Consider the following 9,931-nt stretch of genomic DNA (forward strand, 5'->3'; position numbering starts at 1 on the left):
AAAAGGAGCTGGAGGAAACCAGAAACCGATTCAATAACTTTTTTGTTGATGTAAAACTTGATTTCATTTCTTCAAACTCATTTTAAGAAAGTAATTTCTAAACATTGAGGCCACCACAATGTATACACACAGTAACAAAGTAATTGGCTGTTAAAAAATGCATTGAGAATCTTTAGTATTACTGAAGTCATTATGACTTTTTTTTTTCAAATATACACCCCTAACAGGGATTTATTACTGTCTTATTGATTATTTTCCAGATGGCCGGTCATGTGACTGTTCAGAAGCAAGCCAAGATTGCAGCTCACAGCTTCCCTTTTATCTCATTAATTCTCATCTTTACTTTCATTTCCCATGTAATCAAGAACATATACAACTAATTATATTGTTGTATAATTTATTCATTATTTGCAATAGGGATATAGATTTAATGCCCAGTAACCTTTCCCCACCCTAATGGGGTCAGCGGCTAATTTAAGTAGAAAAACATTCTAAATCTTGAAAAAGAAAACAAATCATTATACACACAAGCAGTGTTTGTAAATTGACGACTTAATGTTGGTATTCACCACATTGTCTTAAAAGGAAGCCAGATTACATTTCACCACTGTAAGGGGATCCAGGCCGGCATAATTATATAAATATATAATAAAGTGAAATACATGGTCATTCATAACAATGCTGAGAGGGAAATAGGAAGTGTCATCCCTTTAAACATTCTAAAATAGATATTGTAATGAAAAATACATATAACATTATTCACTTCAATGTCTATACGAAAAAATAAATATGAGCGGAAAGCGCGTCACCCATGCACAAAGTTGTGGAAGTGTCATTCGACATCCAAGTGGTCGCCATATTGGCTGCATCTCCTGTCCCTGACATCACACCGGACATTTGCCATTGAAAACACGCTGTGGCCCTTAATATGGGAGACGAACACGCCCCTCTGACACGGAAGCTCTTTTCGAAGAAGAGAACATCACACAACCACGTGAAATTACCAGGGCAATATTAACCTATTGTCTCGAGCCAAATTTAGATAATATGGGGATCACAGCCAAACTGCCTCCCAGTCCGATCCACTTCCACAGCGGAGATGAGCCGTCGCGGCGCCAGGCAAGCCTTGTCAGCCGGGGTGGCTCATTTTCGGTGCCGAGGTGGCTTATCACGGCACTGAGCTGGGCCGCTTTATGGCGTTGCCGTTGTATGCGGCTGAGTGCGCCGTGGCAGGCAGCGCGGATCTTTTGTTACATTATGAGAGACAGATTACGTGGTCCGCCCCAAACTTTATTTTTTTTAGTAACTGTGACCTACCTGCCATTTGGGACCCACGAAACTCTCATCCTTTGCACCCATGCAATCCATTTTTCACGACAAACCGGGTCTCTTGGAAACTTATGAGGGGTTAATCCATCCTCATGAGTGTTCGAGCAATATCCAGCAATGCAACAAGCCGGCATTTTGGAACAACGAGCTAGCTTTCCCCAGGTAAAACTAATAGAAACAAACGAGTCCGCTGGAGGGCTCTCTTGCCACATACGTCACTTCCTGCTTCTTCTCGAAAACAAATCCATCGAGAAGATTTTACTGGTGGGAGTTACAGAAAAGCCATATGCGTCAAAATCATGTTTTGTGGTGAAAAAACGGATGGGTCCAGACCGGCTGCCGTTTTTTCATTAATAGTGATACTACAAATCATCCATTTCATGACACTTGACCATTAAGCATGTCATAAATACATGAATTCACGTGATGTGTTTCTAATAGTGTTGGATGTTTAACATTCATGCGGAAGTAACACAGTGGCACTTTGCTGTTGAACTTGTTGTTGAACCCTGTGGAGCACGAGGAAATAAGGTTGGGAGGATGTCGTAAGGTGGTCACACGGCTTGGTCCCTTCAGACCTTTTGGTCTTAAAGCCACAGCTGAGAGTATTAGCTGGGCCGCAAACCCTCTTAGAAGAGAAAGTGCCACTTTTTCTGGCTTGCTGTCCGCCACTGACATTATTCAAAGGAAATTACAGGTTAGGACTCCACGCCTCAGCGTAGGCAGCAATTACGTCCAGCGCTGGCCTTCCTGGTCATCTTTCAACATCCCGTGTTTCTTATTCCTTCGCATGGGACCAGTAGAGGGATATCCCTGTTGATGTTGGTTGATGTTGTCCCTCCCCTCTTCAGAGAAAATGAGTGTCCCGCTATCTGCCCCAGTTCTGTGCCCCAACTGCCATCTCTCACTTTCACCTGGAGCTGCAAAGGAGACGTAGCTGAATAATTTTGGAAATGCAAAGTATCCTCTAAAGTCGAAAAACCAAAACCCCGGGGAGCAATTAAACTGTATTTGCATGAAATCTGTTCCACAAAATTTTCCATTTTTTTCCTTTTTCCAAGCCGCTTATCCTCAAAAGGGTCACATGAATGCTGGAGCCTATCCCAGCTAACTTCGGACGAAAAGCGAACTACACCCTTAACTGATCACTAGTTTAATTTATGATGTAAAATATTAATTTCAACTCCATTTAAGTGCACCGTCATTTCATGCAATTTCAAGCGATGGATGCAGCTATTGTGCAGCATGTTGTGCCTTTACAGGCGAGTGGGCGGATCAGTAAAGCAAGTTTTCCTCTGAGGGATCACACATTTCCCTAGATTCCCTGCAGAAATTTTTCATAAAAGTAATGAATTGAGTAGAGGTTTTCTCAAACCATTAGGAGCAGCTTTCCGTAGTGCTTTTCAATGCTATTTTTAATATAAGATCACAGCAGTTGGCAGCGGTGTTGTCTTGCTGCATTGCCATAAAAAATAGATGTGCGCACAACAGCCTCTCAGAGCTCTGTCCAAGTTGAGAGCAGCAGAACACTGCTCCTGTTCTCCACCTGTAAATTAGCCTTTCTATCAGCGCAGCGTGCTGGTCTCGCGGTGCGAGCCGTCTGGTGTCGCGCTCGACCGGTGTTTGCTCAGCGGCCGTGCATCCGCTTCCATGTAAATTCTCACGAATCCTCAAGACGTCTAATGAGATTTCCCGCGCTCCCTTTTTGGGGGGGTGTTTAAAATGTCTTTCATGCCATTTATGAATCACCGCATTCACTTCCATAATGTTTAAATACCAAGCAAGCTTGACAATAAATAAATAGAGAAATGACTGTGCAAATACCGCAGCAGCTGGGTCATATTTCAAGGGGACAAACATCACCATTAAGGCCTCAGTAATGTTTGTTATTACCCCACTTTTTTGTTTGTTTGTTTTTAGATGTCTTGTTGAGCTGCAGGGCAATGCAGAATGGTATGCATTTTTCTGCTGGAACAGTTTTGCTGTTAACCAGGGTAATTTGAAATCATGATAGTTTTATTGAAAATGTAGCCAGGCAGAAGATTCTAGGGGACAGAACAGAAAACAATAGGGGTGCAAACCGCATCAGAACAATAGTTAGGCAGTCTAGATATTTGACCCAACAGTCAAATCATGTTTTTATAAGACGGGGTCGACTAACCATTTGATCAAGTTGAGACAGTACAGAAAAAGGCAGGACAGGAATTTTTATTATCACACCAAATACGACCGTTTTGGCCTTTAAGTAAAAAGTCAAGCATTTTTAGATTCTTGACAAAACTTCATGGCATCGTGGTTGCCAACAAACCACCCTCAAATATTGTTCTAAGTCATTGTCACAATAGAAACTGCTAGAAAAATGCTGAAGTTCTGCAAGGGGTACAAGTGATCCTTCTCATTTTATTTATTAACTCGATAAACATTTCCTTGGGTGTTCTCAGGCACATCATTTTTAATGCAGCAGAAAATTCTCAATGGTTGAATCGGGGCAACCTATTAAGAGCCTTCCTGCCGTGAATCGACTCTGTCTTCCTTTGTCATTGCTGGAGTTGAGGATGATTTTTTTTTTTCTTATTGAATGTGCAACGTCTTCAACAAACAACAAGAGTCCAGTTGCGTTGTTTCAACCCTTCCAAATGAACATTACCTTGATGATTGAGAAGCTACACAGACGTGCACGGGCTGATTTTTGTAGATATGAAAATGAAACCCTCCCTGTGATTAATTTGCAACATGCCTGTCTGTCGATTTTTGCGGAGCTATACAGTTAGCTGAGCGTTGATTCTTTAGTGTGATTGAACAGTTACACTTAGAGGAATCAAATGACCAAACACGGCATGAGGTAAATCCGCACAATAGGTGGTTTCAATGGATTTGGTCCTCTCAATCAGCACAGAACATTTGATACAGTTCTTGTGTACTCCTTTAAGTATAATAACATTCAAATGAATCCCTCTCGCTTTTCTGTTGTCTGTCTGGTTGTTATATTGAGTCAAAGCTTGAAGCGGGGCCTCACGTTTATATGCCTGTCTGCTACATTAACAGATCACATCTTTTCTAATGTACCTGACCATGAAATTGTGGAAATTGTGAAATTTCAGACAAAGCTCTGATTTGATGAGACTCCCAGTGTATGACTGTTCCTTGATTGGCCATAAATAGCTTTTTTAAGGGCAAGAATGTGCATGTCTTTATATTCTTGTTTACAAATTTGCAGTACATTAGATGACATTTGATGAGATGCAGTGCATTAGTGTGCAGTGCAGTGTATCCGCCAAGTGCAAAATTGCAATGGCGAGCGGTTATGTTGCTATAACTGTTAGCAGGATTGGACAAAAAACAAAAACGACATAACCAACTTCCATACAACTTTGACACGCAAGATCTCTTCTCGCGTGCCTGTGTGGGTTTCCTCCGGGCACTCCGTTTTCCTCCCACAAAAACAAAACACAAAAACATACAATATTAATTGGACACTCTAAATTGCCCCTGGGTGTAATTGTGAGTGTGGCTGTTTGTCTCGATGTGCCCTGCGATTGGCTGGCAACCAGTTCAGGGTGTTCAGGGTGCCTCCTGCCCGTTGACAGCTGGGATAGGCTCCAGCACTCCCTGCGACCCTTGTGAGGATAAGCGGCTCAAAAATGGATGGAAGGATGATCCTAACACTATGTTTGCAGATTAAATTTGATACAGGCTATTAGAATTGCTCCAAAATGTCAAATGCTTCAGATGCAGATGACAATGTGATGCCAATGTGACACACACTCTGCCGCAGCTGTAAAGCATTTGGTACCTTCATCCTGGATCCAACCTGAGAGCTGTTATGTGCCACCTAGCCAAGGGCTTTTCATCACTTTACTCCAACCATGACCTTAAAAGTTAATGGCACAGAACATGGGCAAGGGAATATGAGTGATTTGTCCTGATCTGGTCTGGTCTAAGATTTTTTTTTTTTTTAACTTAACTGATTTAGCAAATTTAATGGTGAATTTTACAAAAGAAATGTTATTTCACACATGCATGCATCAGTGCTTGGGCACTTAACTCACCATCCACCCACCCATCCATTTAAAGTGTGCAAATGTGTGTTTAGTACTCATTTGTTTTTTTCCTCTGGGAAGCCATAAATAGAAAGACAACAGCAATGGCGAGGTTAAGAGTTGGGTGTTCCGAGTTGCAATTATGCCACACTGTAATTTAAAGCACCAATCCCAGCAACTTCTAATGACATTCCGTTTTGACTCTTAATTCCGTTTAGTAGACAGACACGGTGCACGTTTTCACTCACGGATTTGAGTCCCAAATGATTAACACCCGTCTGAAAAACAGTAATTGGGTCATTTTAAACAACCTGCAAATTTCTTCCACAGTCACATTTTCCACCATCACAGGCAAACCAACGAACAAATATGTATGTGGCTTTTAACCAGTCGGTCTGCGTGCTGCAATGTGTAATTCCGACTCAGTTTACACAGACTTAAGTCTAGAGTAAAAACATCACCTTAATTGAGAGTCACGTTTTGGTACAGAGATTTAAAAAAAATAATAAGGGTCATAATACCTTGAGGTGGAGAGATAGATTTGCTGTGAAAAACAACCGCCATTCATAGTCAGATCATCGACATGCTAGTAGATAGCAAGTCTTCAAAATAATAGAAAAGTCATGTCTTTAAATTTATGCTTGGCTCATCCGTAGTGGTTTCCTGATGGGTCAGTGATATGGACCAATATCAATTTTCCAACATCTCATTGAGGGGGTCATTTTTTTGTCTTTTATATAATGCCAATGACATGTGTCTCTCAGGGCACCCTTCAGGGCCCACAGCAATTTCACTGGGTCTTCTCTATTGGACTGTACTCTCTGCTTCTATGAAAGCTCTCATTAATGGAACTGTCTGACCTGTCAATCACTCGTACAATAATAGCCAGTCAGATAGCTGCATTGTCTTAACCCCTGGCTTGACATGCCCCTTTTGCCATATTGTCATACAAGCAATGCTGGTTGTCAGTAGCGTTTGCTTGGAAAAGTTAATGTTACGAAGAAAATGGTCCTCAGATGTGCTTGGGGAACGTGCAATTCTGATGAAAGATATTCTGCCCGGTTGATTCATCTTCCAAAGCATAAAACATAGTTGATGAAGTGGCTACGATGGATTAAGGCTTGCAGAAGACTAAGTGTGGACAATATCAACAAACACAAGGCTGTATGTTTGAAGGTAAGTGAGGGAGAAGTATCTTCTCTGAGTTTGATAGAAATTATTATCAGTGCTTTATACATTGCAAGAGAGCAACTTTCACTTTGTTAGTCCATCACTGACCTGCTGAATGAAGTGTGTAATGTTTTACACCGAAGAGTCAGGTTAATGATACATAAATGCCCGATGTCATGCAAAAGAAGTCTATTTGCCTGTTTGTATAACATCAGTCTTTGAAGACAGAGCACTGGGTTACATTACGAGCCAAGTCAAATGAATACACCCACTCACTTATAAAGACTAGAATGATATTACTCGTGAGCTTTCGAAGTAAAAAGTACTCACCCTGCTTTACATGCGCAGGACGATTCCACTCTTTTATCCTGTTAGATTGCAAGATTAAGTTCGAGGGGCGTCAAACTTTTTTGCATCGATCGCCAATGTTTCGCTGTAACTCTGACATTGTGTCCTGCTCCATCCAAAATCTTAATTCCGTGTACATATCCTTGCATGAAATAGTCGAGACCTCTCTGTAGAACTCTCTTGAACAAGTCTGACGCATTTGGGAAAAAAACATACCCCAATATTATCTGGAATACGCGATGGAGAATCGACTTCAAACATTTTCTGTTGAATTGCCATTTTGGAAGCTTGTGGGACATGACTAAGGGGGCGGAGCTTAAGATCGCCATCAGAAAGGTTCATTGCCACAATCGTATATCTACTACATCATCTTTTACTAATCGTATTTAACTTGTACTGAATGGAACAATTGCTTCTTTTAAGTGACTTTCATTTTCTGACAGAACTTGATGTTAGAGTTTTCTCTAGATTCCCATTACACATTGTTGAAGGAGTTTAACACTTTTTATGTTTGAGTGTTCATCGTGTTTCACGTCATGATGTTTGCAGCAATGTTACAAACACAAAGTCTCCGACATAAGCCAAAGAAGAGCATTTGGATCACATGCCTTACTTTGTTCAAGAAAGGCTGCTGTAAAAGCTTACTGAATCCTCTCCAGGGAAGATTGTGGCAGGTAACACAAGATCACGTCAGGTGAGAAGGAAAGCCCACCAAACTTGAGAAAATAAACCCTCTCTGACTTTAATTAAAGTGATTGCCCCACTTGACGACTCAGAAGAGAATATGTTTGCATAAGCAGTTAGTAAAAGTTAACATCCCCCGTTAAATGAAAATAAGCACAAATAAACAATAATTACACAGATCCCCAACTCTTCTTATGGGTCCTGCTACTTAGTCACCCTCCTTAGAATCACTACCTAGGATAAACCCCAAAAGAACACACAGCTGAGGACCTGGGAGCTTATGACTCATGAGCACATTACGTGACAGGTTTTATAATGGAAGTCAATGAGAGGGTTGATCAGATGTAATCAGCAGCCGCGTGGTTATAAACAGCCAGCATCCAAGTTTTCGGAATGTTACAGCACGGATCGTGTTTGGGTTGATCCTGATGGAATCATTTTTGTTGCAGAAAAAACACCAGCATTGCGTTTGATAGCAGTTTTTGCTTTGGGCAGTTTGTCTAATTACAGAAAAACAATATGTTGAATGTTAGTGAGCCTCACAATAGCGTGACGATGATGATTTTCACAAAGCAACACAAATCGAGGGCGCAAGGGGTCATAGTGTTGTCGGGGGGTTTTAATCAAAGTAAAGACCCGGCTGAGTTTGAATGATATGCTACTCAGGATGGCCGCAGACAAAGGTCAAATGAGTGCATATTTTCATTCCTTTTTAGCAAGGTCTTCTCCTAATTTGAGGGATTATTGTTCAGAGTTGCAACAACAACCCAATAAATTTCAAAGGAGACCTGATCCAAATGGCAGTGGGAGCTCCAAATTGAAAGGTTAAAGGTGTGCTATTCTTTATCATTTCGCCCACTACTTCTAAAAAGCTCATGTTATGCGATTAGCATTTGTGGTTTGACAGCTGGCCATCATGTGTGCTTCGTACAGACAATCACATCCTGTTCCTAGGCCGGCGCCACCAACAACCACCCCCAATCCGCAGTCTTCCACCGTCATGTTGAAGCTAATGCAGATGGTAACGCATATTTTTTTATTCTATCTTTAATTTAACACATTGATGTTTGATGCAGTGACACCTCAGCGATCATCGACGGTCACAGGCATTGGATGTTGGTTTTTGCACTTATCGCTTACATGCAGCAATTTCTCCAGATTCCCTGAACCTTTTGATGATACAGTATTGATGATATCCCTAAAAATCACAAATGTCACATGATGCCCTCCTAATATTTCACCTTATGCCCTCAAGTGTGCATGGCTAGGACCGGCCATACTCTGGATTCTGATGTTATGGTGTACTTCTAGTATTATATAGATTCCACAGCCTTACGCAGAATCCATCTTTTGTGCTTTTATAGGCCATCTACATAGAGCTTACACTAACAACACTTGCATGTTCTCATCACTGTAAAAGGTTCCAAAGGCCATGAAGAATGTTAGTGCAGCACATGCTAATTCTAGACATCTTGTGAAATATCAAGAATGTGTGCACTGCGTTCAGGACTCATACTCCGTCTATACACCCAAAGTCAGCAGCATAGTTAGAAGGGGCTTTGCGATGACAGTAAGACACATGGTTATTGTCAAGGTGCATGCCTCAGGAGTCATAAACAAGCACTCCACACTTACTGTTTTGTTTATTTATTGGCCCTCAAGACAGACGTACAGCTCAGTCTTGTCCCTGAAGTGTGGTGTGCATGAACCTGTAGACAAATAGTGAGGAGGCGAGACTCTGTCTTAGGATTGTACACAATGATGGCCACCCACATTTTCCCTTGCACCCAAAGAAAGTCAGGCGTGCTACCTGAACATGACAAGTACTTTACATGTCCTCTTCACTCAAACTTTGCTCTGCACTTCCATAATATGAAGTCAATTTGCACATTTAATTGAAATGCAATATTGTACAAACTTGTTATTGTCAATATGGTTATTAAAGTGTTGTTCTTTGGTTTGGTGGAGAACTGACCTGTGCCATGCTGAATTTTGAATCTGTTACTGTTCTTGTTAAAAGTTAAATAAGGGGCCAAAATATTCAAAGCAAAAATTACCTGGAAGCAGTTTCCCGTAATGATCTATTGTTGATTGCATCAATGTGTCAATATTAATTATCGAATGTTCATTAATCTACCTATCCTGCTTATCCTCGCCAGAGTTATGTCTTGGCAAGAGCCTTTCTCCACTTACTTTCCTTTTTTTTTTTTTTTTTTTTTTTACACTCGGGAATGGTCAATGTGGCCAATTGCAGGGCACGTACATATTAACTATCATCCGAATTCACACCTATTAATTTAATTCCCCATGTTAGACTAAAATACATGGAATCTGGCAGAAAGCCAGTGCAACCGTCCGCA

The 9,931-nt window shown here is 41.1% G+C and overlaps 1 protein-coding gene across 4 annotated transcripts in view; it reads left to right on the forward strand.

The window, feature by feature from the left end:
• Positions 1–8,613, forward strand: part of odad2 (outer dynein arm docking complex subunit 2) — a 52,772-nt gene extending 44,159 nt beyond the window's left edge. For 2 of the 4 annotated variants that reach the window (XM_061805695.1, XM_061805694.1), the window contains one exon: positions 261–994. The gene's annotated coding sequence lies outside the window, so the exon portion shown is untranslated. Of the gene's footprint in view, positions 1–260; positions 996–8,504 lie in introns of those variants that run through there. The other 2 variants (XR_009792785.1, XM_061805693.1) reach the window with 2 other exon arrangements.
• Positions 8,614–9,931: the final 1,318 nt, after the last annotated feature.

This window comes from Syngnathoides biaculeatus, chromosome 19 (assembly GCF_019802595.1).
Source record: "Syngnathoides biaculeatus isolate LvHL_M chromosome 19, ASM1980259v1, whole genome shotgun sequence".
NCBI classification, from domain to species: domain Eukaryota; kingdom Metazoa; phylum Chordata; class Actinopteri; order Syngnathiformes; family Syngnathidae; genus Syngnathoides; species Syngnathoides biaculeatus.